This window comes from Enhydra lutris, unplaced genomic scaffold (assembly GCF_002288905.1).
Source record: "Enhydra lutris kenyoni isolate GAN:26980312 unplaced genomic scaffold, ASM228890v2 scaffoldscaffold18, whole genome shotgun sequence".
Classification (NCBI taxonomy): domain Eukaryota; kingdom Metazoa; phylum Chordata; class Mammalia; order Carnivora; family Mustelidae; genus Enhydra; species Enhydra lutris.
In genome coordinates this window covers 15,880,687-15,893,033 of record NW_019154102.1, presented here as the reverse complement: position 1 = coordinate 15,893,033, position 12,347 = coordinate 15,880,687, and the positions used below count along the sequence as shown (strand labels likewise).

The 12,347-nt window shown below is 43.4% G+C and overlaps 1 protein-coding gene across 3 annotated transcripts in view; it reads left to right on the top strand.

The window, feature by feature from the left end:
- The window catches only part of LOC111148164 (SERTA domain containing 2), a 118,243-nt gene that overhangs the window by 92,645 nt on the left and 13,251 nt on the right, over positions 1-12,347 (top strand). For 2 of the 3 annotated variants that reach the window (XM_022504607.1, XM_022504608.1), the window contains exon 1: positions 3,863-3,990. The exons of the other annotated variant lie outside the window; for it this stretch is intronic. The gene's annotated coding sequence lies outside the window, so the exon portion shown is untranslated. Of the gene's footprint in view, positions 1-3,862; positions 3,991-12,347 lie in introns of those variants that run through there. 3 annotated transcript variants of the gene reach the window in all.

Sequence of the window (12,347 nt, the reverse complement as noted above, 5' to 3'; positions counted from 1 at the left end):
CTGAGCCACCCAGGTGTCCCAATATTGTCAGATTTTTAAAAGAGAAGAAAGCGTATCTCTCACAGAATAGCCCTCTAAGGGGCTGTCGAGGCAAAGCCGGCCAATAATAATTAGGGAAGCTGTGCAAAAGCAGCCTTTCCCTGGAGTTGAAGTTCTGCTTGTGTGAACTGTGACCTCAGGGAGAAAGAGGGGGAAAACCTGACAAAGTAGGTAGAGGAACAGCTGGAGAGCAGTCTGCAGAAGATGTGTTAGCATGCTCCATTGCTACAAGGAAGTTTTCGGTTGCCGGTGGCTGCAAATACCATTTGTGCCATCTTCATGAGAGAGTTGCGTTGTCCCAATCATGTGTCCAGTATCAACTCCTTGGTAATCAGGTGATGTGACTTCCAGAACTTTATTTTGAAGTTAATGGTTTTAAGTTATCAGCGAATGGGAAGTCCAGGTTCAGTAAGGATGTCTGTATTTTCCATGAAAAGATGATTGAGCCCAGCTGGCTGCCTACAATGTGTTTCAAGAACTGAAATGGTTTTTTTGTTTTTTTTTTTAAAGATTTTATTTATTTGGCAGGCAGAGATCATAAGTAGGCAGAGAGACGGGCAGAGAGAGAGGGAGGGGGAAGCAGGCTCCCCGTCTAGCAGAGAGCCTGATGCGGGGCTAGATCCCAGGACCCTGGGGTCAGGACCTGAGCCACAGGCAGAGGCTTTAACCCACTGAGCCACCCAGGCGCCCCTGAAATGTTTATTTTATCTGATTTTTTTTTTTTTTTTTGCTGTTAAGACCAATATTTCCAAGGTACAGAGGTGGATGATTACTACTAGTATTTCAAATGGAACCTGAGAGATAAAACATAGTAAAAGAAAGAAAAAGTGACGTTTAAAACTGTTTCAAAGTCTTTGTTTCTCAGTTTATATGGCCATCTTGTCCTGGTGTCATTTCTTGGGTATACGCTAATTTAAGTGCTAAAAGTGGCCTTCAGTTAGCAAAGTTGTCTAGTAGTATGCAAGATGTGAAGGCCCAGAAACTTTCAAAGAGAAGCAGTGAAATGCAAACTAGTACCCAGAATACAGTGTTGAGAAGTACCTCTCTGAAACTAAACTAATGAGTATTTTTGCAAATTACCATCACCATTCTATACTTAAAAAAACCATGTTTATTTTCTCCCTAAACAGATAATGTGCCCGATAGTTAAATGTGGATGCCTGGCCTGATTTCTTATATGTGAAAGTGAGAAGGAGAAACTCTAAACTCTAAATCCTGAGGGTAGGATTATTTTAAATGGGCTTTTAAATGTCCCAAGGAGTGAGAGTGAAAATACACTTATATTTTCACGAACATTTCTTGTTCATTTGCTAGGAATGAGCAATGTTTTTTTTTGTTTTTGTTTTTGTTTTTTTTTTAAATCATGCCACTGCATACCAAAGGGGGTGGACTTCAAAAGCTCAGGGAGGGCTTTTCCTTATCTTTGTGGAGTTGGGTTCCCAGGGCCAGGCAGGGGTTGCTGGGCCAGCTTGTAGGGGCTCAGCCTGGGGGAGGGGTGGTTAACCACCTTGTGTGGGACCACCTTAGCAGCTGTTGAAGCTGCCACTTCATGCTTTGATGAAAGATACCAGAATCTAAAAGTGGGGGAAGAGGAACTCTTATATACTGTGTACACTCTTAAGAGCCAATACCTTCAAAAGTGTGGAAAGGTAAAAACCTTTTCCCTCTAAAACTCAGGTTGCTCTCCTAAGAAGTCCGACCTTTCCTGAATAACGCGCCTTAGCAGAATCTCAGGTCCACTCTGGAGACAAAAAAGTTGTCACTTTGATCTTGGTTCTTTTGTACAGGAACACTGCATTTGGTAATCCATTTGCTCCAAAAAAATCTAAGTGTCACAAAAATCCTGTAAGTCTAACTCACTGCTAACTTCAATTCATGAATAACAGTTTAAATTCACTTTAAATTCAACAGAGCCTCTGGCCTCTGCTACAAAGATATCACAGGAAGAGATTAATGCAGCTTCTATTTCAATGGCTTTTCCTTAAAGTGAGCGCTGAAAGTATAAGTGAGTGGGTGGTTAGGAAACTGTTAGTAGTTAGTGTTGTCTCTAAAAGGCAGAACTCTGTAAATGAAAAATATCTTGGCTTTGCAGCAAAATGTTTGAATGCTGTGCCACCCAGGTGCAGAGAGCAGGACCTGCAGAGGGCCCTGAGCACTACTTCCATGATGTGTAATTTGGAGCACCACTATAATGAAACTTTCCAGAGATATCCACAAATAATTAGCTTTTGGCATCGGTTATACTTTAAGAAAAATCTATAAGATTTTAATTATACTGGGGGTGAAGTACATACCTTTTTTATTCTCCTTCAAGATAAAACAAGAAACACAGTCTTCTCTAGCAACATTTTACCCCAGGTTTAATTTCAATAAGATCATCAGTTTGATTGATAACAAATCATTACAGAAGAGTTGAATAGGTCTAAAATTGTCTTGATGTTAACGACTTATAATCACCTTTATGTTAGGTCTTAAAGCTTTATTATCCTTAAATATAACCAGTACAGTGAACCACTAAACGCCAGATATCTGAGATACTGATTGGGGTGGCAGCCAAAATTTTATGGTGCCTGAATTACTTTTTTTTACACTGAACGCTCATGTAATTTTTAAAATAATCATTAATTTTCCAGGGGAGCTGTCTTCTTTTCTTTCACCACTTAGGCATACACACCTCTCCCAATTAGTATAAATTTCCCTGCTACCTGTAAGTAGTTCAAAGCCGATGCCTTTCTAAGGAGAGGGGAAAGGTTATCCGCAGGAAGCTTCTGGGCAGAGGACGAGGCCTCTGACCCTCCTGCATCTCCAAGCTTGGCTTCCCTACCTGCGTGGGCTCTGCCAGCGCGGGCGGCAGGCTGCCGGCTCTGCACCGCGTCGCGGCGGGCCACGAAGAATGCAACTCGGCTCCGTCCTACTCCGAAAGTACTGTTGACTTGGTGACCCATTTCGAGTGTTGGGCCGAGGGGCATTTTCTTGCCCCGGTTCCAGCTGGAGCCCCCATCCGGCCATTGGGACATCTCTGCAGGCCACTGGTGCGTCCGGAGATAGGGGCGTCTGGGAGTGTCCCAGCTGTGGACGCTGCTGGCCCCCGCTCTCCCGGGACTCCAGTCTCGAAAGCCGCGCAGGCAGCGTGGACGCGGTGCCTCGGGGTCGAATTTTTGCCCCTCACCTCCTATCCCCTCCTCCCCCCGCGGGACCCTGCCCGCCCTGCTGACCGGCCCCAAGTTGCCGAATAGCTTAGATGCTTGTCATATTTGCGGTCGCGCGACTCAGCGGGCTGTGCGCGCTGCACTCGCCGCCGCCTTTGTCACTAGCCGCCCGGTCATTTGCATGAGTATTTTCTGGAGTGTGAGGGATTATTGGTGGTAGTTGTGGTCCCCTGGCCGGAGTGTCTCTTTCCCTCTCGCCATCTCCTTAAGCCTTTCCTTAAGAGAAAATAAAGGGCGCGCCGGCTGGAGAGGGAGCCGTGGGCGGTGCTGCCACCCGACGTCTCCCGTGCTCTGCCTGCCCCTTCCTGCTCCTGTGGCGGCCGGGGCCCGGCTCGGCATTTATCTCGCCTCCCGGGACCGCCGGGGAGGGGGCGGGGCCGGGGGAGGGGCGGGGCCTGCTGAGCCCGGGGCCCGGAGCTCGCGGGAGGCTCGCTGGCCGCACGTCACTCCTGCACAGCGAGTGCTGGAGCACGAGCTGCCGCTCGCTCGGTCAGGGCGCCCCCTCCGCCCGCCTCCCGCTTCCTCCTCCGCTGCCTGCCGCCGCCGCCGCCTCCACCATTGTATAATGCTCCGAGCGCGCCGGCAGAGGACTGCGGAGTCTTAGCTTCGGTCTCGCCTCCTGCCCGCTCCCCGGCGCCACCCTCGGGCCCCCGGAGCGGGGACTCCGCATGGAGAGGGAGTAGCTTGAGGAGTGGGCAGAAACCCCTCCTGATGCGTTAGTTCCCAGGTGGAGCTGCATGTGGTAAGTTCTCCCGGCGCCAGGGTGGAGGGGATCCTCGGATGCGCCGGGCTCCCGATGGGTGGTGGGCGGCGCTGGGACCCGGCCAGGGCCGGGAGAGCCCGGAGGGCGGAGGAGGGGCCCGGGCGGCCGCGAGGGTCGAGGGCGCCTCGGCTAGACGGACCTGGCCTGGTGCAGGTACCCGGAGGAGCGCTCCCTCCCACTGCTTAGACCCCCGGGGCGATGGTCGGGGAACCCCCCCCCCGGCCCCCTCCTCCCGCCACCATCGTACGCGGGCAGACCTGCTGGGGGAAGGGCAGGGGACGGGCAGTCACGGACCCGGGTCAGGAGGGGGTCGGGAGCTAAGCGGAGCCCAGCAATGGGGCGGAGTGAGCTTGGAGCTGTCGCTTTTACAGCCGAGATGTGTGTGCGCGTTGTGACCGTTGTGTTGTTGTGAACGTACGAGACTTCTTTTTTTAAGGCTCGGATTGCTGGAGTAAAGGCTGCTTCACTTTTGGGTTCCGTGACCGAGTCTGCATCCAACTTGCTATAGTGTGTTTCTGTGAGTTTCTCTGTGTTTTCAGCTTGAAAACATCCCTCTCTACCCTCCTCTCACCCGTGACAAGTGAATTGATTTTGAATATATGTGTGTATTAAACTTAACGTCCAATTGGCTTTTAAGTTAGAAATCTACAAGTCATCTTGGTGGTAACCGCCTATGACCGAAAGGGAGGGGGCCGAGGGGAGCCAGCTGTCCCTGGCCCTGGACTTTGTACCATTAAGACAGAGGGTGCCTCAGAGGGCCATTGGATCTAGAGAAAATCATAAGTTGTTCTAATTTTTATTCTTGGCCATCAGTTAGCTTACCTTTAGCAGAAGTTGCCATAATAGATTGAGATGGGGGAGTGTTTTGGGTTTAGTCTTAAAGTTCACAAAAAGATTAGGTATAGTTTGTCTTAGAATAACTTTCTGCTTTCAAACTGGGGAGTTGCATGATGTTTTGAGTGGTAGAAAGTTAGTTTTTAGAGGCACTAGATGGGGAAGGGCAACCAGCAGGGTGAGACATACACCTCCGAAGACAGCAGTTTTTATTTGAATTGAATTGAGCAGCCCCAGTCAGTCTTAAGGAAGACAGTAAGTGTTTTCAAGCTTTGTTCTTGAAATATGCTCTTTGATTTCCCAATATATGTTAAGAAATGTCCATAATGTGTGTAAGGAACCTAGAAGTTGTAGCAGCCAATAGGATCCCTGAGGCCTCAAGTGTTCAAAGTAGCGTTTTATAATTAGGGTCTAGTCTCTGACAAGATTGAAGTGGGCTCTTGGCCCCACTCAACCCCTGGAGGACAGTCCACCTGAGAGCCTCTTCATTGTTTTGCTTCCGGGGGGGGGGGGTGAAGGGGATAGTTGCTCAGCTAACCAGAAGGCATGCCTCACTCTAGGAGCTCCTCCCATTGCTCCCACTTTTTATAGCAGTCTATTCTGATTTGAGCAAGGGAGGGTGTGCTGCGAGGGTGAAAATACTCATCGCAAGACCCAGCTTCTAGCCTGAGCAAGAATAGCTTGTTCATGGATCTCTGCTTTCCTATTAAGTTTATCAGTTTCTTTGTAGGAGAAAAAGAGAGACATGTATTAGAAAGTTTTCCTTTAGCCTCATTGATTTACTTAGAAGAATTATATGTTAATGTAATCAAGTTTGGGAGCCCTGAAAATAATTTTTGCCCCCCCCCATAACCATGTTGCTGTCAGGTGAGAAATCTGATGAAATGGTTTGACTTTTTTTTTTCTTTTTTGACACTCAGTCTGTTCCTTGCTTTATTACAACAGGTAGGAGAGAGGATTCACGTTTTATAAAACCAACCAAGTATACAACAAGAAGTGTCCTAAGGAACTGTGTTATTGTCAGGCAAGTGTCACAGCTTCTTAGGTAACAGCTGCTCAGGCGTGTTTCCCTTTAGGAACCAAGAGAAGGATATTAATTCAGATTTTGAAATTCTTTAGGCTCCCGTTTACTGAATTGTCCCCCTTGGGAGTGTTTTTAGTGAGAAATTGAAATATAAATTTTATCCAATTGCCACACCCTGAATTACTAATAATGAGCATAGAAAAGAGTAAAAATTTTGCTAATTTAAAACTCACTCAAATTTATGTAGCAACTGATACTTTTGTCATCCACTATTTTAAATAACGCTCCAGTGGCAGAATAGAAGTAGTTTACTTTAGAAAGACATACACAAAACATAAAAAGGGTAGGGGGGAGGTAAAAAAAATATAGACAGATGCATAAAGGGTTTTTTTTTCTGAAGTGGCATATTAGAAATGATCAGTATCAAATTATACTACGAGGCTACTCTCTGTCAAAATATTTTACACTTTAATTAACTCAGAAAGGTAAAAGCTACAACAGAAACTTTTTGAGTTTGTTTTTTTGCTGCAGTTTCTTGTTAAAGAACACTAGTAAGAGCATGGCGCTTTATTTTATATTTCATTTACATCAGAAAAATCAAGATCACTGTCAATATTATATGTAGATTAAAAACATGGTATTTAGTAATATGAACTTTAATTCACTTGTAGAATTGTTTTAAAATTTTGTTGCTACAGAAATTTCATATTTATTGTGATGGCATATCCTGTAGGAGATGGCTCTAGTTGAAGTAGTTTATTGGTTAAGGACAGAAAGAGAAAGAGGTCTCTTTGATTACTGAGTCCAAAGATCACATATATGCTAAAGGCACCAAAGAGCAAGCTTCAGTTTTAAGTGAAAAGTGGCCTTGCGGGAAGGGTAATGCCTACCTTCATAGGTTTTTCCATTAATTAATACAGACCAACAGAACATACAGAATTCTCCAGCCACTTGCGTATGCGTAAACCATAATTTTCTACCTACTGTTGATATCGTTACTTAAACCAATGATAGAAACCCATAAGCTAGGACTCCTGATTAAAAAGTATGTGGATATTTAATTTAGTTTTAATATTCTCGAAGGAAACAGCTACTAACCAAAGGTGGCGTGTCTTAAAAAAAAAAAAAAAATTGTCTCCAATGGCCAGTGCAGTTGTTATGAAAAGCAAACTTCTGCCCTCTGTGTAGATGCTGGGAAACCCTGTGAACAGAACTGTCCCCTGGAGCGCCCATCACTCATTGTGTGGAGCAGTGTCTTTCTCCATGAGCACTGTGTGGCAGTTCATTCTTTGTATGAATCTGTGAATGGCATATGTCAGGCCAATAAGACGACATTCCTATTCTGGGTAATAAATAGATGCCTTGTGTTTTTTTTTTGTTTTTTTTTTTTTCTTTTTCTTTTTCTTTCTTTTTTTTTTCTTGAAGATCATGAGACAAAAAAAAAACATGCTTGGCTGTCTAAAAATTTTCATTGAAACACAAATAAAATTTTCAAAATAAAAACATCCCAAATTTTTTGAAAATGTATGACTTTTAACAGGGCAAAACAACTGCTTATCATCTAAACGAAGCACTTCAGGCAGACAATGCAAACTCCCTTTTGGAAATCTCTCTTTGTGGTCAGAGGGCTCCAAAAGCTGGAAAAGCTCATTTGTCTCCTCTCAAGGTCTTCTGTCCCTCATCTGCACTTAATTGGAAATACCTGCCGGGATTCACTGACACAAATATCACAATTTGATTTATTTTCGAAACCCGGGATCATGGAAGCCGTGTTCTGTACCCACGGCCGCTCTCAGTTCAGAATGGAGTCAGCATCTGCTGGCCTGGCTAGCCGCCCCTTACCCTTGCACACTGGCTATGTGTGCAGCACGGGCCCTGCCTCTGAGCGAGGATGGCAGAATGAGGCGTGAGTGTGCCAGGCGTGGCACCGCCCCGAGTGGAGTGAGCTGTGCTGTTGCGTGGGGTGGGGGCTGGAGGGAGGGGAGTGGAGGGCAGAGCTGGAGCCACCTCGCAACTGCTACAGCAGGTCTGACTAGTTTAGGTGCCCAGAGGCAGCTTTGTTTCTCTAGTGACTCCAGGTAGCAGCAAACCTAAGTTCTTAAAACTAATTCATGTCTGAATTACTAGCTTTCTGTCTCTTTGCAGAAACTGTAACTTTGCAGAGTGCCTGGTTCAGAGGCTTTTGCTTTAACCGTCTTCATAGGTGGTTAACTGACCAGAAGCCCCTAAACTAAGCATTTTTTCTGGTTCTAGGGAGTTCCTTGTAGAACAGTGAAGGGGAAGGGATTCGGGCTCTTCAGGGCATCTTACGTATGAACACTCATGTTTGTAGTGGGCTGTGTGAATCTGTGGAACAAAAGGAAAAAGAACGACCTGAATGTGGCTTGGTCAGAAAGTTACATGCTGATATGCTCCTTGCTGCAAACGAACCTTTAACTCCTCGCTCTCCTCTCCTGGCTGGCTGCTTATCAACCCATGGCACGCTGCAGCTCCTGGGGCTTCCAGCAGAGCTGCCAGAGCACCCCACCCTGGTGTTTAGACGTGTTGCCCGAGTTAAAGTCAGGGAATCTGAAAGTCCCAAGGTCATCTCTCCACCAGAACAGGTTTGCATAAAATTCTAGCCACGCAAGTGAGATAATGACGTGGCAACTGTTTTAAACCGATCCTCTCTGAGTGGTTATCCCATTTTATAATGACACATGATACAGATTTGCTTTTCAGATTTGTCTCTTTTTTGGAGGAGGGAACCTCCATATGCATGTATGTGTACTTCTCTATCTTTCCTGCTGTCAGAGAGAAGTGAACCAGCAGAGGAATTTGAGTTCTGTGGTCTGCAGCTGAAGAAGACATTTTTGGCTGCCTCTCTGCTTGTCATGAATTTGGTGATGGTCTCTTCTGAGTAGTTTTTAAAACAGGCTGGTTTTTTAAAAAATATTTTTTTACCACACCCAGAAATGGAAAATAAAATAGATTTCATCTGATGATGATTGTTAGTGGTCTATTGGTAGCTGACTTACAAAGTCAAAGTGTGGATTCTTCAGGTGGCACCTGCCTTCTTGCTTCTGAGACTCCTGAAGATAGGCAGGGTGAATGGAATGTTAGGGGTAGCAAGTGTGGTTGGCTGGAGGCAGGCTCTCCTTAGGGATCATCGAAGAGCTTTGAAATGTTGAGAGGTTGGTTCCTTAGAAAATAAATATTTATCACATTCAGTGACATTCTCTATTTTTATTGTCTTTGACTAAGTGACTTTGTGTACCATGGGTCACTAATTGTCAGTATGCAGAGGTCCTCTGAAAGAAATACATTTTATCTCAAAGTAGCTCCAAGTAATTATTTTTAAATATGAATGGCTGGCATATTTTACAAAGTATTATTCACTGCTCTCAAGTTTAGTGTGTTTCCTCATTTTCTTTTTCTACTTTGTGACTTATTCAAGTATATGATACGAAGTTTAAATTGTCTTTGTAAAACTTTATCACTAGCCTACCTAATTTTTAGGAGTAACTAAAATAGACATGCTGATTCTGCGTATGGATGGACTGTGGTGCACACAGTTGAATAGTTTCCTCCCATTTATGTGTCTCTTAAGTCTATTTCTGTTATCCTATACCTTCAGTTTTTATCCTCTCATGTATGTCATGTAGAAATTTCTTTTAAGGAATCCAGATTTAGACCATATAGTACAATGTTCGGTTTTACTCATTATGTAAATTAAAAAAAAAAAACTAGACTGCATGTAGAAGTTAAGATGAAATGTTTGTTATTTTATAACACATCTTCTTTAAAATGACTTTTCACAGTATTAAAGCGTCCTGAATTTGAACTCAAAGATGAAAAACTACTCATTGCCTTTAAGAAACACTTCTATAAAAATGTTTCCTGATGTGTAGTATACATACTTAGTTTCTTAGTTTCATTCAGTGGCAGATAGTTGGCTAAGAAAACCTGAAAGGCAACCTTTTGTTTAATAAAAGTTTATTTAATTTTATACATATTCATTCTAACAAATTACATTTGCCTGTTTTAGTGTGACTGTTTTATAGATCTGATGATCCTCTTTAAAAAAAAAAATACAAAGAACTGTCACTTACTTTTGGCAAAGCATTGGGTTTCTACCCTAAGCCTTTTATTCCCCCTGCCATTGTTTATTACGGATCTCTAATGTGAGGGGAAAAACAAGGTATCTTTGGGGAAAAGACGCTACAGGAGGGTTGAAACCAGAGTCCCATCCAAGCAATTATAAATACAGGAGAAAAAAATATTTTCATTATGCACGGGAATGGGGGTGGGGCAAGCAAGGCTGGCTATCACATTCTCTGAAGGGAAAGAAAGAAATTAAAATCTAAGAATGTTTTTCCATAATTGATTATAAGTCTTTAGATTCATCATGCTAAAGATATTCCTGACACCAAGTTAGTATGAATTAGCATCATAATTTAAATGATTATAAATTATCATAAATAATATGTTTATATTAACAGTTTCAAATGGAAAGATTGGTGTTAATAGTTAATTGCTTATGGACATTAGTATTTAGAACCTCAGCATAGAACCTCAACTTGTAATTTGAGTAGAAAAAATTTCAGCAAGTAGTTACACAGTAACTGGTTTCATTATCTCTCTAAGGTTAACTTTGTTACATTTTACAATTAAATGGCTCCTCCCTAGTATCCTTTATGAAGTTTTCCCAAATAACTGCCTGGAGCCATATCTGTTCAGTGTAGAAGTAGTTTCTTGTTCTTAAGAGGCAGTAGGATTATTGAAGGCTTTTCAATACTGGTAAAATTCTTAATGCTAACATTGAGACTAACTCACTCTGTGGTTGGGAGTCTACTTTAGGACCCCTGCTGGCAATGTTGAACTGTTGGCTTTTCCAAGTCCTCACCTTATGACGTGGGTTTGTATGTTTGTCATTGTTGTTGTATGTTCTCACTTCAGGAACCCTCCAAGGGCTTTAACCATGGTTTTGGAAACATCAGTGTCACCTATACACAGGCAGCAAACTTTCTACGTACAGTATTTTCAGAGTCTGCACCATAGCATAACATAATTCACTTTGGTCTTGGCAAGGCTCTTGGCTTGCTTAGCACTGTTCTGTGTAGACTGGAATTTGGGAACAATCTCGGAAGTCTGTATACTTTGAGAGAGGAATAGGTAGAATTGCAGTAATAATCAGACTTCAGGGGTGCCTTATTGCTCTGCTGCGCCCTCTTGTGGCTGGATGTGATGTGCTGTCTTTCAGAGTTTGAAAGGAGTTGACTTGTACTGGGCATGCTTGTTTACACAGCTTTCTTCTGTGTAAACTAACCTATCAAGTTAATAGAATAGTTCTCGCTGAGGGTGTAAATAATTTATTGTGCTTATTTGATTTTTTGAATTTGTAGCATTTTAAACATATGTATTGATGTGTCTTGTGTATGTGTTTTTAACTTTTTATTATGGAAAATTCCAAACACTTAAAAGTTAGAGAACAGTGTAATGTATCCCCTCATACTTATTATCCAGTTTCAGTAATTGTCAACATTGTGTCAATTTTGTTTTATTTACATGGCCAGGTTTTTTTCTAGAGGATTTAAACGCAAATCCAGGCATCATGTATTGATTGTGATTTTGTTAACTTCCGTTCAGATTCTGTATATTTCTGCTCAATCTTTTCCTTTAAGGGTGTGGTGCTTTTAGTCAGAATCCTTAGGTAAAATAAAATAATTGTTAGAATTTCCGTTGTCTTTGGAAGAAGGGGACTGGTGTCTCACCCCCCACCCCCCCGCAATCTTCTTAAGACTTAGCCTTAAAATCTAAAATTCCTAGCTGGTAGAGGATCCTGTAAGACAGGATGTTAGAAACATTTTATACTACTTAACAGTTACATTCTAAAAAAGCCCCTTTTTCTTTCCAGCTGTTTATTAACAAGGCCATAGTATAGTTCAAAGAAATATTCACTCGAAACATTCTCTCTCAGAATTTAAGTCTGGTTTGCCAACTAAATGCAGTTAGTTGTCCGCGTTTACATTTTTCCTTTCCTTTTTCCAAGAGAAAAGACGGTATTTGACAAACCAACAGTGTTTGAAAGGGTCTTCAATTTAATGGAAGCATAGAGGTGAAAATCCTGAGAGGGGAGAGCTAGAGTTTCTTGAAACATGGACTTTAGAAGACATTCCCAAACAGTGAAAGTTTTTGTTTTTCTTTCTTTCTTTTTTTGGTTGAGTGAGAGGTGGACTTCCTGGCGGGATTTTGGTTTTATCTCTAGGCTTTGGGGCGCTGTCAGGAAGACAGGGAGGATTGTTCCCTGGGTCTCCGTGGCAATGCGATGTCTGACCAGCGGCGAGCAGCCGGTGCCCCGCGGCCCGAGTCCCCCCGCGCAGGGTGCAGAGCCGGGAGGAGGCACCGCCGCCAACAGTGGTGTCGGGTTACAGCTGCAGACTAGCACCCGAGCGCGCCTAACTGGCTTCATCTAGTGACTGGCTTCATAATTACATTG